Genomic DNA, 21,139 nt, shown 5'->3' with positions numbered 1-21,139 from the left:
TGCTAAATATAGAGCTAAGAGGATAAAATTCTAGATAAAACTGTGTGGGAAAGTTTCATGTCATTGAATTTAGTTGTGCTTTCTTGGATACAATGCTAAAATCATGTGTAAAAACAACAAAAAAAGGCTGTTAGATGTTATCAAATTTTTTTAAAAAAAATCTGTGCATTGAAGAACTTCACAAGTTGAGTGAATAACCAGCTCACAGAACAGAAAAATGTTTCCAAAATATGTATCAGACAATGAATTGATATAAAAAGCATACAAAGAACTACACAACTAAGTGACATCAAAGAAACCATTTTAGAAATGGGAAAGCACTTGAATAAATTTAAACATTTTTCCAAAAAACATATATATACACAAATGACCAACAAAATAAAAAAATGATCCTCCACATCACAAATTATTAGGAAAATTCAGATCAAAAGAACAATGAGATACCATTTCTCACCCTTAAGTGATAGCTTACGTCAAAAAAAAAGTGAACATAAGTGTTTCCAAGGATGTGAAAAAATTAGACATATGCAATGATGTTGGGAATGCAAAATAGTATAACCACTATAGAAAGTGGTATCATAATTTTTTTAAAAACAATAAACATAGAACCACCATAGGATTAAATAATTGCATTTCTGAGTATACATCCAAAATAAATGAAAGCAGAATCTAGTACAAGTATTTGTACACCCATGTTCCTGGAAGGTTTGTTCTCAATAGCTAAGTGGTGGAAGCAACACAAATGTCCATCAACATAAATGTACACACAAACACATACAAATTTTTTACACATATATATGTATGGATGTATATGATTATTCAGTCTTTAATAGAAAGAAAACTATCTTACATGGTATAAGAATGAATGAATCTTGCAGATATTATGCTAAGCACAATAAGCCATTTATAGCAAGTCATACACATGATTCAACATACTTGGATTACTCAGGATTGTAAAATTAATAGAAATGAAAGTGGAATGGTGGTTGCTAGAGACTGGGAAGTAGGAAAAATGGAACAGTAGTGTTTAATGGATACAGAGTTTCAGTTGGGTAAGGTAAAAATATTCTGGAGTCGTATGGGTAATATTTGCACAGTACTGTCCATGTACTTAATGCCATTGATTTATACATTTAAAAATGGATAAAATGGTAAATATCAAAGTACATATATTTACAAAAATAAATAAAAATGTGGCTTAACTGTAACTAAAATCATTTCATATTTGCAACACCATATATATTGTATAAAACCTATGGCAGGTTCCTAAACATATGTGCAGGAGTTAATATTCCAATAATATGTGGCCTATGAAAACTTGGAAAAGAAAAAAGGAGAGACCTTATATTTTTTATAAATAGTGTTTGGATTCAGCATGATATAACATGTTAAAATATCTCATAGTGTATAATTTATAATATTAATTTAATTATTGAAAAGTAAAAGATAATATTTGAAATTTCCATTGAAATTATGATCATTCCCATCTATTATATTTTATACAGTCTTTTTCAAAAATGTTTCCATGAGGTAAGTAATATTTTCACAGTCTAAAGGTGAAAAAAATGCCAAATGGAAAAAAATGAAGACTGCATCATATCTCATATTTGATTCCATGTATCATGACCACCAATGGAGTACTCTTTGGATATTAATGTTGCAGTGCTATAGAGTTCTGTCTTGTTACATAAATGACCCCTACATGTGACTGGGAAGCAATCTCAACTTTAACATCAACCTTGAATTCTTCAAGGTCTAAAATGGAGAGGAAAATTTTTTCTTAGGTTAATAACAATTCAAGTAGCTTATTTTTTCCTTTTTAGTGTGGCTTTATCCACTAGAAGAACAATAAATAATTCAGTTCAATTTACTAAATATTTTCAAACTCTTTGATTTGAAATTTTTCTTTAAAAATATTTGCAATCTAGGCATCAGCCATAATGATATCGTATAATAGAGAAAAAACATAGCAGAGAATAATGCTGATTTTTGTTTGAGGGTGAAAAAAAAAAAAAGCTTAAATCTAGACTGTGACCAGAGAAGAGAAGTTGGAATATTTCATTGGCAAACTTCATAGTTTCACACATGGAATGTTTCACAATATATTCCAGGATTAAATTGTATCTAATCTTGACCACAGTAACTTGACCTTGAAATCACCACTGACATTTTATAGGAGATTAAATGAAATTCAGAGATTTGAAGTGAGTTTACCTTAAAATATATCATCTGGATAGCTGGATTCTCACAAATATCTATCTATGTTTCTATCTATCTATCTGTGTATTCATCCATCTAAGTTCATATCCTATATTCCCTGTCTTATACTTCAAATATTAAATACTTAGAGTTAATGAATCTGAAACAGGGGTGTGCTGCTTTTTATTCATAAACACAAAAAGAACTGCAAATGAAGAAAGAATAAAAAGAAAAATGAAGCCATTAACATAGAAATTCTATATATGTGGTAAAAGGTCAAGTTGTTTTGGTGTTTACATATTCTGACATATTCTGTTTAATTATATAATGGTTTTAATGTATTTTTACTTGACCTCACAACAAGCAAGCAATACTATATTACCAAAAAAAAAAAAAAAAAAGAAAAAATGGCATCTCAGAGCCTCTAAATACAATGCAATTCATGTTTTACTCCCAATACAAAACTGTCCCTACTTAGGAAAATTCACTTACAAACCAACAACTACATTATCAGCTGTCCAAATTAGACTACATATATTCATATTTAAATGATGAATAAAACCATCCAAAAGCTGCCCAATTTTCAAATTGAATTGTATCTGACCATCTCTTACATCAATATGCATCACTTGCATGAACTGACCTTTTTTTCCCCAATGCTTATATTTAGAGCTGAAAAAAAAAATGCTGAAAAAAGTAGTGGCTCACATATTTTATAGAATCTATATTTTTAAAGCATTAGTTTTATTAGTAAAAATATTAAAAAATTGAATCATGATGATATGAAAAAATAGTGTTCTCTAGAATCTGGATAATGCAGAATGTTCCCCTGATGCACAGATTTTTATATACTACACTCTTTGATCAAAACACCTCCCTAAGATCATTCTTAATAAAAATAAAGCTGGTAGAATATTTACAGAAGTATAGCAAGAGTGTAAATTCACCCAAGAAGATTTTTTAATTGGTTTTGCTGAAAGTATTGTAAGAAATTTGACTCCAGTTTTATTTTTATTTTTTTTTAGTTCTACCACTTTACTGTTACCAATCCATCTCCCTCCACCCTCGTGCACACATGCTCAGTCATGTAACCCCAGGGACTGCAGCCTGCCAGGCTCCTCCGTCCATGGACTTTTCCAGGCAAGAATACTGGAGTGGGTTGCCATTTCCTTCTCCTTGACTTCAGTTTTAAAATGGTCTAAAGTACAAGACCAACTGTCACAGAAATGTGTATCACCACCTCTCTTCTTAAGATCCCTGAAATATTGTAAATGTCTGGACCCTCCCCAATCTGACTTGCTTTAGTCATGTGGAGGAGCTTGGAAATCAGTAAACCAGGTTACTAGATCAATTTTACTGGGAGGTCTTTGGATGTATCAGTAACATCATCAATCATGGTTCCTAAAAATTGACTTACATAGCAATCTAAATTTTTATGTTAAGAATTTTTTGATTGCCATTATTTATTTAGAATGACTGCATTGCAACATGGCTGTGAATAAATGCTTGAACAGTCCATCTATTTCTTATTTTTTAATTTGAGAAATTAATTGGAGGATAATTGCTTTACACTATTGTGTTGATTTCTGCCATACATCAACATGAATCTGCCATGGGTATACACACATTCCCTATTTTAAGGATACATAGTTTAGTAGAACAGAGAAGGCAATGGCACCCCACTCCAGTACTCTTGCCTGGAAAATCCCACAGACGGAGGAGCCTGGTGGGCTGCAGTCCACGGGGTCACTAAGAGTCAGACACGACTGAGCGACTTCACTTTCACTTTTCACTTTCATGCGTTGGAGAAGGAAATGGCAACCCACTCCAGTGTTCTTGCCTGGAGAATCCCAGGGACGGGGGAGCCTGGCGGGCTGCCGTCTATGGGGACGCACAGAGTCGGACACGACTGAAGCGACTTGGCAGCGGCAGCAGCAGTTTAGTAGAAATTATTTGTTCTCTTGTCTAAGCAAACCTCAGTTAATTAAAATTTTCTTTTTGGTATTCCCTGGTTAATGGGATGCCTGGATGGATTCATTCTTTATTACAAACAAAATGTCATAATTCTGAATAAACTTATCTTAAGCCCTTGTTGAAGAGTCCTCTCTTCTGTGGTGAGTAACAGTCAAAGTACAATTAGTATCAGTACCTTGTATCTCTGCATTGTCACCAATTCAATGGCTTGGTCAGCTGACAGGAGCATGATGTGCTTCTTTGAATAATCCAGACAAATAAGTGTACCTATTAATCTATCATCTTTGCAACTGACACTTAAATACCTAATCGAAGCTCAGGAGTAACAATGATTCTAAGACTACTTTATCAGGAGATTTAGCCTGATGCTTATTATTATTATTGTTTCTTGTATTCATTTAGAAATTTCCACTGAGACTTACAATGTAGGTCATTCCCAGGATGGACATGTGCCAAGTTTGTGGAAGTAACTCTTTTAACTTCTTTAGATGTTTTCACAAGTGAGTTAAGGGTCTAATCAGTGGAGAAAGAAGCTAGTATATGTTATCAAATATCATAATGTCTCTAAACTCTTTTAGATCATCTATTTTATATATATTATAGCTCATAATTGGACAATAAAATGTATCTGCATAAATTAACTAGCTTTAAGTTTTGAATATATCAGTCAAATTTTATGAAGTTAATTGGAATATGATTAGTTTAATAAAAATACATAAGCAGAAAGATTTAACATATTACACATATGGGAATTATCTTTCACTGATTTTATATATTACATGTTTTCAGTTGTTTCTATTCCATTGGAAAAAAATTGAACTATAGAACAATTTTTACTTGTTTAGGATGTAGCACCGGGTGCTCAGTCATGTCCGACTATTTTGCAACCCCATGGTCTATAGCCCCCCAGGCTCCTCTGTCCATGGAATTTTCCAGGCAAGAATACTGGAGTGAGTTGCAGTTACTACCCTAGGGGATTTTCCTCACTCAGTGATCAAACTTTCATCTTTGTCTACTGCATTAGCAGTTGAATTTTTTACCACCATGCCACCTGGGAAGCCCCTTTTACTGTTAAACTAATAATACAAATGATGATAATACTTTGGCACAATGATACTTAGAAAATATTCAGTAGTGTATTTTATTGCATATAATACCTTAACTGTTTTACATTCAGCATAATGTAATCATCTGGTTTAAATATTTAAAAATAATTGTAATTATATTTGGTTTTTGAATTATAGTAGGTCTCTTGAAGCCTTCTTTATGTTTAATTTATTTTGAATTCTTTGAGCTTAATGGATTTAAATGTTGATTTTCCTCCTCAGGTTTGGGAAGTTTATTTTTTGTTATTATTATTACTTTAGATATGCTTTCTGCATCCTTTCTCTTTCTCTGCTCCTTCTGGGATTTCTATAACTAGTACATTGTTTGCATACTAAACCTTCTAATTATTGTAGAATTTTTAAACTTATTTTTGCTCTATATTCTTTGTGTTCTTCTAACTTGTCTTTGACCTTACTTATTCTTTCTTTGGATGATCAACTCTGCTCTTTGTCTTTAAAGATTTTTTTTTTTTTTCCAGCTTAGTCACTGTTTTCTTTGGTTCTAGAATTTGTTTGGTTCTTTTATATGGGTTTAAAACTTTTTGCTGAAATTCTGATTTTGTTCAAATAATATTCTTATTTTGTTCAGTTCTCTGTGTTCACTTTTAGATCACTAAACCTTCTTTAAGATAAATATTCTGAATTCTCTTCCACGCAAGTTTTAGATCTCCATTTCTTTAGGGTCAATTGTGTGTCCTTCATTTTTTAGTTTTGGATTGTCATGTTCCTTTGACCCTCATGAAACTGGTAGCTTTGAATTGGTGTTTGTATAACTGAAGTAGTAGTTACTACTTTCATTTTTTATAGACCAGATTTGACAGGGAAATTTCTTTAGTAAACCTAGACAGAGATTTTGGACAGGTGAGCAGGCAGGTATCTAGGGTAGTTTTGCTCACATGTTCCATGGGTTGGTGGGTTTGATGTTCAGGTCTAAATTAAAAATGTATGGTAAAAAAAATGTATGTTCATTTGACATTTTTTCCTCAATAGCAGATCTTGAAAGAGGAGTAACCTCTCTTGTTCCTGTGCTTCACTATACAAGGGAAGGAATGAACAGTTAAACTATTCTTCCTAACCTCATCAATGTGTCTTTTCCCATTTCTGTACTCCATCTGAGTGCTATAATCCCTCCTTTGGAAACCAGAGCTCTTGTGTTGATATCTTTGTGCATGGATAGTATTAATATTTTTGTGAAGGGATGAAGACTGTAATCTTACATTCCACAATCTTCCTGACACAATAATCTTGTGTGAATAGGTTGAAATACCTCTGTGTTGATTCAGAGCAGTATTGAGCTAGATCCTCATAGTGCAGCATTTCTCAGCAAAACCACAGAATGAATTGATTCTGAAACACCTCTTTACTCCCTTTTGAATACATCAAAAAGAGGTGGGTATCGAGTGCTACACACCTCCCCATAAAACACCACAAAAATCAAGCATGGTATAGAGTCATAGCACTTGGTTTATCATAAGAGAAGAAAAAAAGAATTTGAAATGTAAATAAAATCATTAATTTTTATTATTTTTCAAATAATATTATTTTAATATTTTTCAAAATTTATTTGTCAGTCTATTTGAATTATTAGTAAAAATCACACAGCTAAATGAATAATCACATTTACTCACATGGAAAATGAAGTACTGTTTAGAGTTGCCCAAATCCCAAATCCAGGTGACAAATATTTTCATAAAAATTTTTGAAAGTATCCATGAAATCATAAAATAAAAATATTCCCTACTATTATATTTGTATTTAGTAGACTATGAATATCTTTCCAAGGTTTTATAAAATTACATATATAGCATGAGACATATTTTGAGAATAAAGAATTAAAATGAAAAATCTTTTCTTCTCCCATGAATTTTCCTGATAGCATGCAATCACAATCAACAGCCCACATTTTTGGTAGAAATTTTGGTAAGCTAATTCTAATAACTATTTGTTAATACAATGTGCAATGAATAATCAAGATGTGCTTGTGAGATGAAACAATTTTGAAGACAGAACCTATAGTCAATAAACAAGTTCTGGGCATGTTGACAAAAAAAAAAGAACAAGCCACTGATGGCAAATAGTTAAAGGTTTATATTCAGATCAAATAATTTTGTGCATCGTATGTGTGAGTATGTGTGTGTGTATAAATTTTACCTCAACAAACCAGGGAAAAAAGATAAAAGCATTTCCAATGACTTAGGACTTCCACTATGAGTTTACTTCCAAAGATATTCTTCCACAGAGTCTCCAAAATGTATGTTCAAATTACTCATAGCAGAAAAATTTGTAATCATTAAACCCTAGAGCTTTCAAATATGTCCATTAATAAAAATGTGTAAGTAAATAGAGGATAGCAACCAGATGAAGTATTCAGTAGCAAGGCAAATTAATAACTTACAAAAGCACAAGTAAATATTAACAGAGATAAGGTTTAAGAGAAGAAGCAAAAAAAGCACACGATCTACACAAAAATTTGAGTGGGTTAATGATTCTATGCTAACACAAATTGAAAAAGGGTTACTTTTGGGGGGATAGAAAATGAAAGATAACACATGGGTGATTTGTGAAGTACTGATCACAATTTTTAGAAAGGTAAAACAGTAAGTGATCTATGCAATGATAACAGTAATTTTAAAAAAAAAGTGAATTATCCCAGTTTATGCAGATATCTGCCTCCCATTTGCTACCCAGGTGGCACTAGTGGTAAAGAATCTGACTGCCAATGCAAGAGACCCAAGAGATGTGGATTCAATCCCTGGGTTGGGAAGATTCCCTGGAAAAGAAAATGGCAACTCACTCTAGTATTCTTGCCTACAAAATCTCATGGACAGGGGATCTTACAGTCCATGGGGCTGCAAAGAGTCACACACAACTGAACAACTGAGCACACACACATGCCTTCAATTTAGTGTGAAGACAGCAGAAAGTTTTAGGTAGGAAGTTGTGCTGTATGATCCTGCAGGTGTAGGGATGCACCAGCTCAAAGGAGATAATTGCTTCTCACACTAATGAACATAACATCATCAATATGTATTTTGGCTATATAACTCCAAGAGGAATTTCAAGTCTGTCTGGATTTAAATAGAGATAAAAGAAGAACAGTCTTATGTTGGGAGACTACAGTCACAGTAACATGATCAACTCCAGACTTTCCTAGACTATAAGAATAAGTAATAATCGTAGTTGAGATGCTCCCCAGAGAGACACATTTCCAGGAAACTTGAAAGGCACACAGCATTTGAGATGGGAGAAAGTGAGATTTTTCTTCTAATCCTGTTTAATTCCAAATTGCATTTTGATTTAGTTGGAAAATCTTGTCAAAAAGGACCCTTGTAAAAAAGGGTGAGAATCTGATGTAGGGCAATAAATACAAGGACTGAGTAAGAGACAGATTACAAAATGTACAAGTAAAAAACACTGAATTTTTTAATGACACAATGGTTTGTTGCAATGAAAGAACAAACATTTCATATTAACTTGAAATTGTCATATTGGCTCATTGGTGTCTTGTGAAAGGTGTCTTTGTGTTTCCCACAATATATGAAGTGCTAGTATTTGCTAACTGGTTTTAAGCAGTAATTGTCATTTTTGTCCTTTAAATATTGTTAATAATTTTTTTTAATTTCCTCAAATTTTAGAGTCATATATTAAAGAGAGATGAGATAAATCCTTGAACAGTAAGAAACTATTACATTTTTCTGTGTTAGTAAAATGTCATCACTGGCTTCCTGTCATCAGATGGACCTTTGTTGCCAAAGTGATGTGTCTGTTTTTTAATATGCTGTCTAGATTGGTCATAGCTTTTCGTCCAAGGAGCAAGCGCCTTTTAATTTCAGTCACCATCTACAGTGATTTTGGAGCCCCCCCCCAAAAAAAAAGAAGCTTCTCACTGTTTCCATTGTTTCCCCATCTATCTGTCATGAAGTGATGGGACCAGATGTCATGGTCTTAGTTTTCTGAATGTTGAGTTTTAAGCCAAGTTTTTCACTCTCTTTTTTCACTTTAATCAAGAGGCTGTTTAGTTCTTCACTTTCTCCCATAATGGTCATGTCATCTGCATATCTGAGGTTACTGATATTTTTCCTGGCAATCTAGATTCCAGCTTGTGCTTCATCCTGCCTGACATTTCACATGATGTACTCTACATATAAATTAAATAAGCAGGCTGATAATATACAGCCTTGACATACTCCTTTCTCCATTTGGAACCAGTCTGTTGTTCCATGTCCAGTGCTAACTGTTGCTTCCTGATCTGCATACAGATATCTCAGGATGCAGGTCAGGTGGTCAGGTATTCCCATCTCTTGAAGAATTCTCCACAGTTCATTGTGATCTACACAGCTAAAGGCTTTGGCATAATCAATAAAGCAGAAGTAGATTTTTTTCTGAAACTGTCTTGCTTTTCCAATGATCCAACAGATGGTGGCAATTTGATCTCTGGTTCCTCTGCTTTTTCTAAATCCAGCTTGAACATCTGGAAGTTCACGGTTCATGTACTGTTGAAGCCTGCCTTGGAGAATTTTGAGCCTTACTTTGCTAGCGTGTGAGATGAGTGCAATTGTGCAGTAGTTTGAGCATTCTTTGGCTTTGCCTTTCTTTGGGAATAGAATGAAAACTGACCTTTTCCAGTCCTGTGGCCACTGATGAGTTTTCCAAATTTGTTGGCATGTTGAGTGCAGCACTTTCACAGCATCACCTTTTAGGATTTGAATTAGCTCCACTGGAATTCCATCAACCCACTCGCCTTGTTTGTACTGATGCTTCCTAAGGCCCACTTGACTTCTCATTCCAGAATGCCTGGCTCTAAGTGAGTGATCACATCATCATGATTATCCAGGTCATGAAGGTCTTTTTTGTATGGTTCTTCTGAGTATTCTTGCCACCTCTTCTTAATATCTTCTGCTTCTGTTAGGGCCATACCATTTGTGTTCTTTATTATATATGTTAGTAAAACATTTTTTCCCACAAATTAATTAAAAATACATTTTATTTATCTTGATGGAAAAAAAGGGATCACATAACAACAACAAAAAAGCCTTAGAATATCAAATTATATAAAAGCTTCAAATTTTTAAACATCTCTATTCGTTTCAGTTCCTTCACTTTAGACATGTCATATTACTTTTCTTTATGATGATACAGGGCTAAATTAACATGTTACTGAAGCCTGGGGACTAAGCTAAATAGTTTGTATCCATTTTTACAGAATAGATTCTATGAATCACCCTCCTCGGGGCTCACTTCACCTCCTTGTTTCTCAAGCTGTAGATGATGGGGTTAAGCATTGGGGTCAGAATAGTGCAGAAGACAGCCTGAACCTTGTCCTCTGTTGGAGATCAAAGGGATCTTGGACGTAGATATGTGTAAGCAAAGGGCATATAGTAGAAAGTCACCACAGTGAGGTGGGTACTGCAAGTTGAATAGGCCTTTCTCCTACCTTCTGCTGAGTGCATGTGATAGACAGCAATGAGAACATGGCCATAAGAATAGGCAATACCAATGAAAGGCAACACAAGGAAGAAGACAGTACTCACAAACACTGTGTACTCATAAACCAAAGTGTCCATGCAAGCCAGGTTCACCATGGCTGAGACATCGCAGAAGAAATGATTGATGGCCCTGGATTGGCAATAAGGGAGATGGAGGACATATACAGTGTGAACACAAGAGTTGATAGACCCCATTATCAAAGATCCTATTCTCATAAGGACACACACTTTTTTTGCTCATACGAACAGGATAGTGGAGAGGAAAGCAAACAGCCACATAACGATCATAGGCCATAGATGCCAATATTAATGCTTCAGCACCTCCAAAAGTCAAGAAGAAAAAGCTCTAAATCCCACACTTGATGGAAGTTTTAGAAGTTTACTGTGAAACCTTATTACCAAATAGCATTTGTGTCAAGCCATTGTCTTCTTCCTCTTCACCCCATTTCTGAAAGCTCTAGTTAAATCAGACCCTTTTCCTGAGAATTTATCTTCTAATTTCACTGTAGCTTCCATAATTCAGCTCAAGCTCTCCTGAAGAAGACGTGCATTCTCTCCATCTGCTTCTCAAAGTTTATATAGCATCATATTTTGCTTTATGACACCTTTCCGTCTCATTCTTTTTTCCTTTTTGCTTTATTTATTAAAATTCTTCCCATTTCTCAATAAGTGTGGGACTATGAATGCATATTTTTAGCACATCTCCATCATACAACTCATCTCACATAATAATAAAGAAAAAATACTGAAAGTAGAGAAGAAACAAGTGGAGAATCATGGGTGTGAGAGTTCAGAAAGTTAGGGAATAAGAAATCTTGAGAAACAATTATTCCTTCCCTTAACTGGAGAAGGAAAAAAAAACAACCTGAGAGTCTTCTTAATGTAAATGAGTGGGCATACTCTCCAGAGAAAATTCCATCAGTGAGCAAACTCAGAACGCTTTTCTAAAAAAGGGGTTGCAATAATTACAGCTTTATAATATTGCTCTAAGACCACAGGTTATCAGACTTTTAAGGAATTTTTCAAATGAAAGAGAGATACACAAATAAACACTTACACAGACACTGAATTAAAAGTTATTAACAAAAATATAAGAAATCTTAATAAAAAATTGTCATACCTTCAGAGAAATTTGAGAAGTTGTTAAATCACAGTAGCAAATATAGCTTTATATAAAAGGAAATGCCTAGTAACATAAAGAAAAAGCTTTGGAAAATTAAAAAAGATAATAATTAATATTCAATTAGAATTTTGAAAAATAAATGGGTGAAAACTTACCAGAAAGGAAATCATAACAATAAAGCATAAAAATTTGATATTTAGAAAATATGAGAGATTTAGAGAATTAATACAAGATAAGCCAACATATCATAGGTATTCTGAAAAATGCCTATGCTACAATAGTAATGGAGTGAATATATCAAGCAAAAACATTTCTTCAGAATTGTCATGTCAGTGACAATATTCAGAAACCTTGGAAAGGACACAGAAAAATGAGAAACAATTTATTAATTGATGTTTTATGAAAACATTAACACTCCTTGAGAAAAAATTAGCAATTAACAACATATCAGCTATAAACATAAGGAATGTTAGTTGCTCAGTCATGCCCAACTCTTTGCAACCCCATGTACTATATCCCACCAGGCTCCTCTGTCCTTGGACTTCTCCAGGCAAGAATACTAAAGTGGGTAGCCATCTTTTCTCCAGGGAATCTTCCCAACCCAGGGATTGAACCCAGGTCTCCTGCATTGCAGGCAGATTCTTTACAATCTGAGCCACTAGGGGAACCCAAAAGCTACTTGAAAGAAATTATAATAATACAAGTGGGAAGAAATATATGCAGCAATGGCAAATAAAAGTTTCACAACTATTATATTTTTACATGAAACCAATAAATTCTAGAAGAAAAAACAATGTCATCAGCCCATTTCCCCAGACACAAAGTGGGATGTAAATATATGGGGAGCATGAGAAGAGAGGAAAAGGGTGAAGGTAGTGATGTAAGGAGGGGGCACCTTCTATCCATTAGCGTGTGTCACAGATCAAAGACTGGCTTCAGAATTTTGGAATCAAACATTAGAACATAAGCATATCATTTTAAATATGGGAAAATGATAGATAAAAAGAAATCAGATTATTTTTTAGTGAGTTGGACAAACAAGCTTGGAAAATGTACAAAGTACAGTTAGATAAGTTAGAGATATAAATTTTTATTTACCAACCTCGTTGGATAACTGACTTGTACCAGAATTATTTAATCAAGTCTTAAGGTTGATAATACCACTGACATTTTATAGATTATGATAAAATAGTCAGAGACCTTAAATGACTTTCCTCTGATTCCATGCTAGCAATTTAGATGTTAGATGAATAGATAGATATTTGTATATTAAATTATTTAAAAGAGATATTATGTTTTGTCCCTTATTTTTTTTTTTTCTTTTTTCCTCTTGTGTAGTCTTAGTTCACAAACCAGGGAGGGAACCCAGACCACAGCAGTTAAAGTACTGAGTCCTAACCACTGGATATCCAGGGAGTTTCCATCCCTCAAAAATTTTGAGGTAACCATTATGAAAAATAATAGTTCTCTTTTTAAATTCTTTAAACTAAAATAAAATAAATGAAAACATTAAAATGCAAATTTACTATAGATAAAAGAGTGTTAAGATGTACATAGAAGTTATTTTATGCCCAAATAAACTGGTCTAGTGTTTACATTTTACTGAAAACTCTTTTCCCTTATTTTCTTCTGTCCTTACCATATTGTCACTTGTTCCCTCCAACAATTCAGTGCTATTGAAAATGTACACATTATTCTCAGTGCCTTTAAATTAACCTTAATACATATCTGGCCACCAATACAAAAATGTCTCTACCTATAATTTTTTGATTCCAAAGATACAGACATATTATCTCCTTTGAAAATCAGGTTGTAAATATATATATTCAGAATAATTATTCAGTTAACCTCTACATCATGATGAGGGAAATTTAATGACTAATCTTCAATGGCTGCCCAATATCAAAATGAGTTGCAAATTGCCATTACCTAAATTCAATATATATTAATTCCTTGATTAGATTTTTTCTGTACTTTATTCAGTTGAAAATTAAATGATGAAAAATGCACATACTACTGATTCTTATAGAATAAATAGATTTTCAAATGCAGTCTCATTATTAAAACAGTGAAAATTCCTTTCTATAGGAGTTCAGTGAATTATTTAAAACTATACCTTGATCAAGTGGGAGATCTGATGAGATGACCACCATGAGTGAAACAATGGCATGGTTTTTTGAAGTAGAGATTTTCTTTTCCTGTACAACTTTGCTTTTGACCAAAAGTAGTCTCAAAGAAATAACTTTTGATTACTAATGTATCTGGGATATTTGGAGTGATCATTTTCATAGGTGAAGCAAGAATGTGAATTTACCAAGGAAACTTTAAGTTGGCTTTGCTAGCAAGTTTTATGAAATATTTTAGGCTTTTTTTTTAATGGTCTAGTTGTAACAAACAAAAACAAACTCTTGATATATTCCTTACTCACCAGAGATACAGAAATCCTGTTTAAAAAAAAAGATACAAGATTAGTTTCCAGAGAGTTTTTAACTTACTGTCACCATAAAGTCTGTCTAAATTCTTTGAAATTTTTGGTCACAGTTGTATACCTGAATATCCATAGATAATAATTAGGTTGTGTTGCTAGTAGTTATTTAGAATTTACAGTATTGTAAAATGGCTTTCAAATATTCTGAATCACCAGAACAATATCTCTGAGGTCCAGCCAAGTACAATTCTCCACAGTATCCTTTAATGGAATACGACTTAAAATTCCATACTTTTGCACATTTTTATACAACAGATTCTAATAAAAAGGACCAAGAGTATATCATTTTTATTACTTTAGGGATTTTGAATTAACATTCTTATTAAATATTTTAGTATGTATTTTTAATTGTACACAAGAATGTAAAAGCATGAAATTTATGATATCTAGCATACAGAATATTTGTCCGTGCAGCTTATAATACACAGAACCTAAAGGTAAAATAGCTACAGCTACATTTGAGACATATCTGAAGCAACAATGTATTTTCTAAACTAGAATTTTATCTCATAGAAATTATTCATGTATTATTAGAGATAGTTGATGTATTACAATTATCTAGTTTTTTTGTGTGTGCTTCTAAATAATATGTTTCATGAGATTTCACAATAATGAGTCATATTATCATATAGAAAACTAGGAAAATGGATAGGCTAATATCTTGAGAGAGAAATGAAAATGATTACTATACATATACTTTGATCTTGGATTCATATTAAAGATTAGTTTATAGGCTTATAGTTTAGGGTCAAAATTATATCTAATCCTAGTTCTACCAGATATGTAAACTGGGATTAATGAATTTAACTCTATGGGCCTCTATAAGCGAGCATATAAAAATCACAATAAAGTATAATTCACATGGTTTGAATGGTTAATATCAAAGAACTAAGACAAGAACTGTTGCCAAGCTTGTGGAGAAAAGGGAATCCTTCAGTCTTGGTGGGAATGTAAATTGATACAACCACTATGGATAGTATGAAGATTTCTCAAAATATTAAAAATAAATCTGGCAGTCCATCTATAAATATGTATCAAGGGAAATGAATTAATATTAGAAAGAGATATCTTCTTATGCCTATTTCAGCACTGTCTGCAATACTGTCTATTAATAAATAGATTTTTCTAAATGGAAAAAAATATATGTCATTGAAATATTACATAGCCTTAAAAATAATATATTTCTATTTGCACCAACATGGATGAACCTAGATGACATTATGTAAAGTAAAATAAGCCAGACACAGAAGGACAAATATTGCTTGAATTTACTTTTACCTGGAATCTAGAATAGTCAAGCTCACAGAACCAGAGAGTAGAAAGCCTAAAGGGAGTTAGAAATAGAGAGATTTGGGTCAAAGGCTGAAATGCTTCCATCATACAAGATGAGAAAGTTCTGTAGATTTAATGCAGAACAATGGAAATAGTAAACAATAGTGAAAAGTAAACAATAGTCTATTGCACACTTACAAAGTTATAGGAAAGCAAGTACTAAGTAACTTAAACAGAAATAAAAAGGTGACTGTGCAAGTTGAATTATATTTTAATGACATTGATTTAATGATTATTTCAGAATGTGTACATATATCAAAACATCAATCTGTATCCCTTAAATATATACCATTTTTATTTGTCAATTGTAGCTTCAGTTCAGTTGCTCAGTCGTGTCCAACTCTTTTGTGACCCCATGAACCACAGCATGTCAGGCCTCCCTGTCCATCACCAACTCCCGGAGTTTATACAAACTCTGTCCATTGAGTCAGTGATGCCTTAATAACGCTAGAAAAAAGAGTTGTTGCAAGATTGTATGAGAAAATGTTTACTGGTGACATTACACTTGCCTTTAATAAGTTATCACTGAACAGTAGTTGCAGCATTTACCTTCTTCATCACCACTAACAGCAATATCTACATAACCACATCACTTTTATCTACACCCTTGTCATCTCAAAATTTATCAGACGGTATGGTTCACAAAATGTTCTAATATTCATTCCTATATGATTTTAATAAAGTATCCTAGATTACAAATGAAGATGCTATTATTATTCCATTGGTATTTTAGTGATATGTAAGGAAAGTTAAAAAAACAAAACGCAAAAATTAAACACAGGGATGAAGTACACTTAGTACAATTTGTGTTTGGAAATAAACCTGGGTAACTGTAATATATCTGCTATTGATATTTTTCAGAATACCCGAGTAATTTGCACAAGGTGCTCTGAAATTTAGAAAATGCTTTATTGCTCAGAAATGTCTCAAATTAGGTGATTATAATTTTACCTTTATTAAAAGCTCCATTTTATATTTTTGCAAAAGATGGAGACAAGAAACAATTTAATTGAAAATAGCAGATTCATATAAGTTAAATGTGCATAAAAATACTAAATTTACTCTGGAACCATGCTAACTACTGTGCTCATAGGAAGGTGACCATATTTTCATTAGTAAATGAAATCCAAAAAAGAAGTTTATGAATAATATCAACTATTGACTATAACATTAATATCACTGTTTCACTACTTCTTCACAGTAGATTATTAGGATTGACACCATTTTGAAAATTTTACAAATACATATATTCATCTCTCACCCCTGCACTTGATGTTTTAGATAATTCCATGAAGACTCTCCAGCAACCACAATTCCTGGCCTACTCTAACTGGAAATTCAGTGTAACATTTATATTGTGTGTGTTCACCTTGGAAAGTCCATTAAATGGAGGCTAAGTCAGTAACAGCTCAGATTAGTCATAGGCCGAGAGTGGGGAAGAAGTTCTGAAAATGAATGTCTTTAGATATTTTTACAGATGTGTTAAGAGTCAATTTGGTGTGAAAAGAAACAAATATTTTTATTCAAGTTATTTCCAATGTTAATATGACTCTAAAGTGTTATGGAATCATATATCTTCTGTTTTGTAACTCAGTAAGTGCGTAAAATACTGGAGTACTTCTTTCTATTGTGTTCACTTTATTGCACTTCAATTTGAAATTTTCTGGCAAGCCTGTGTTGAACAAGTCTATCAGTGCCATTTTTCCAATAGTATTGCTCACTTTGTGTATTTGTCATCTTTTGGTAATTCTTACAGTATTTCACACACCCCAACAGCCAAAAGATTATGACTCTCTGAAGGCTCAGGTGATGATGAGAGCTTTTCAGCAATAAAATATTTTTAAATGAAGCTATGTACATTTTTAGAAGCAATGCTCCTACACACTTACTTGAATATAGTAGAATGTAACATATAGTAGAATGTAACATATAGTAGAATGTAACATAGCTTTTGTATGTACTAGGATACAACAACAACAAAAATTGTATATGATTCTCTTTATTGTCATATTTGCTTTATTTCAGGGATCTGGAAACAAATTTGAAATATTTGTTAGGTGTACCTGTAATGTGGAAACACTTTATTTGTCAGTTTTGAACATATTAAGTAGAAATTGAATACATTAAAATGAAATGTGGTGCATTTAACATGGGATCATAAGAAGAAATTCTTAAAATTTCAAATTAATGTGAAAATTTAAATTTTTGATATTATTTATTTTCAAGTTGTTTTCTTTATATTGTAGTTTACCATTATTACCATTAATTATAAAACACATTTATAATTTTATAATAGGTGATAAAGTGTTAGCAATACTCTGATGTGATAGTGTTTAGATAATATTCAATTGCATTTTTTATTACAGGTGATGTTATAAATGTTCTTAGATTTCCTTTGGTCTAAGTATTTGCATTATGACTTGTTTCTCTTGGTAAGTGGTATTACTAATGTAGTTTAATGCATTTGTTTTCTGGCTCAGAGGGTAGTGTCTGCCTGCAATGTGGGAGACCTGGGTTCAATCCCTGGATCAGGAAGATCTCCTGGAGAAGGAAATGGCAACCCACTGCAGTACTCTTACCTGGAAAATTCCATGGATGGAGGAACCTGGTGGGCTACAGTACATGGGGTCACAAAGAATCGGACATGACTGAATGACTTCACTTTGACTTTTTGACGTTTAACAAAATTTACCATTTTAACCATTTCATTTGTACAATCCAGTAACACTAAGTACATCCAAATTTTTTTGAGATTATCACCACCATTCATTTTCAAAACATTTTTATTACCCCAATATGAGACATCTCACCATATAAACAAAAATTCTCTGTACTTTTCTCCACACAGCTCTGCTAACCATGGTTCTGTCTCAATGCATTAAAAAACAAACAAACAAACAAACAAACAAACTTTTTATTTTGTACTGGGGTATAGCTGGTTAACAAACAATGTTATAAAAATTTTAGGTGAACAGTGAAGGGACTCAGCCATACATATACATGTATTCTATCTCCCCCAAATGCCCCTCTCTTCCAGGCTGCCACACAACACTGAGTAGAGTAACATGTGCCATACAGTTGGTCCTTGTTGGTTATTTATTTTAAGCATTGCAGTGTGTACATGGCCATCCCAAACTCCCTAACTACCCCTTCCCTCCAGCAACCATAAGTTATATGTACATAAGGTCATTTGTATCATTTTGTTTTAAATTACACACATAAGGGTTGCCATACAATATTTTTCCTTCTCTGTCTGACTTACTTCACTCAGTATGGCACTCTCTAGATCCATCTATGTTGCTGCAAATGGCATTGCTTCATTCTTTGTAATGGCTGAGTAATAGTCTATTGTGTGTATGCAACTCATCTTCTTTATCTGTTCCTTTTTTGATGGACATTTAGGTTGCTTCCATGTCTCAGCTATTGTAAATAGTGATGCAATTAATATTGGGGCACATGTACCCTTTTGGATCATGTTTTACTCTGGATATATGTCCAGGAGTTGGATTTCAGGGTCATATGTTAACTCTGTTTTCAATTTTCTAAGGAACCTGTATACTGTTCCCAATGGTGACTGTACCAATTACATTCCTACCAACAGTGTAGGAGGGTTCCCTTCCCTCCCCATCCTCTCCAGTATCTATTGTTTGTGGATTTTTGATGATACCCATTCTGGCTGGTGTGAGGTGATATCTCACGATAGTTGATTTGCATTTCTCTAATAATTAGCAATACTGAACCTCTTTATATATGTCTATTGGCCATCAGTTTGTTTTCTTTGGAGAAGTGTCCATTTAGGTCTTCTGCCCATTTTGCGGGTGGGTTATTTTGATGCTGTTAGCACTATCAGGTATTTGCAAATTTTGGAGTCCATGCTGAGTCGCTTCAGTCATGTCTGACTCTTTGTGACCCTGTGGACTGTAACCTGCCAGGTTCCTCTGTCCATGGAGATTCTCCAGGTAAGAATTTTGGAGTGGATTGCTATGCCTTTCTCCAGGGGATCTTCTTGACCCAGGGATTAATCTTGCATCTCCTATCTCTCCTGTATTGGCAGGAGGGTACTTTACCACTCAGTTGAGTTCACTTCAGTTCAGTTGCTCAGTCATGTCCGACTCTTTGTGACTCCATGAATCGCAGCACGCCAGTCCTCCCTGTCCATTACCAACTCCCAGAGTCTACCCACTAGTGCCAACTTATTGGTCACATCATTTGCAAATATTTTCTACCAGTCTATGGTTTGTCTTTTCATTTTGTTTGTTTATTTATTTATTTTTCTGTGCAAAGCATTTAGGTTTAATGCTAATACTGTTTGTTTATTTCTGCTTTTATTTTCATTATTCTGGGAGAAAAAAATTGAAAAAGATATTGCTGTGATTTTTGTTAGAGTGTGTTCTGCTTATGTTTTCCCTTAAGGGTTTTATAGTGTCAGGTCTCACATTTAGGTTTTAATCCATTTTCAGCTTATTTTTGTATACAGAGTTAATCTAATTTCATTGTTTACATGTAGCTGTCCAGTTTGCCCAGCACCAATTGTCGAAGAGACTTTCTTTCCAACATTGTGTAGTCTTGCCTCCTTTGTCATGAATTAATTGGCTATAGGTGTATGTTTTTATTTCTGGATTTGCTATCCTGTTCCATTCATCTTTATTTTTATTTTTGTGTCAGTACCATACTGTTTTTATGACTGTAGCTTTATGGTACAGTTTCAAGACACATAGCCTGATTCCTTCATCTCCATTTTTCTTTCTCAAGATTGTTGTGTGTCTCCATACAAATTTTGAGATATTTTGTTCTAGTTTTGTGAAAAATACCATTGATAAACTTATAGGGATGGCTTTGAATCTGTAGATTGCCTTGGGTAGTATAGTCATTTTGACAATGTTGATTCTTGCAATCCATGAACATAGTATGTTTTCATCTGTTTATGTCTTATTCAGTTCCTTTCATCAGATCTTAGTTTTCCCAGTACAAGTCTTTTGTCTCCTCAGGTAGGCATATTCCTAGATATTTTGCTCTTTTTGATATGAAAATAAATTGAATTTTTTCTTGAATTTCTTTTTCTAATTTTTCACTGTTGGTATATAGAAATGCAACAGATTTCTGTATATTAATTTTGTAATTGCAACTTTACCAAATCCAGTTGATACATTCTAGAAATATTCTGGCACCATCTCTAGGACCTTCTATGTATAGTATCACATTATCTCCTAACAGTGACAGTTTAACTTCCTCTTTTTCATTTTGGATTCCCTTTACTTCTTTCTTTTCTCTGATTGCTGTAACTAGGACTTCAAAACTCTGTTGAATAAGAATGGTGAGAGTGGACTTCCTTATCTTGTTTCTGACCTTAGAAAGATTGCTTTCAGCTTTTCACCACTGAGTATGATGTTGGCTGTAAGATTTGTAATATATGGCCTTTATTATGTTGAAA

General features: G+C 33.3%; 1 pseudogene; it reads right to left on the bottom strand.

Annotated features, from left to right (window-relative positions):
• Nucleotides 1–10,513: 10,513 nt before the first annotated feature.
• Nucleotides 10,514–20,265, bottom strand: LOC110148824 (olfactory receptor 2L3-like; annotated as a pseudogene).
• Nucleotides 20,266–21,139: the final 874 nt, after the last annotated feature.

Source organism: Odocoileus virginianus, chromosome 3, assembly GCF_023699985.2.
Source record: "Odocoileus virginianus isolate 20LAN1187 ecotype Illinois chromosome 3, Ovbor_1.2, whole genome shotgun sequence".
NCBI lineage: Eukaryota > Metazoa > Chordata > Mammalia > Artiodactyla > Cervidae > Odocoileus > Odocoileus virginianus.
This window is presented reverse-complemented; position numbering and strand designations above follow the sequence as displayed.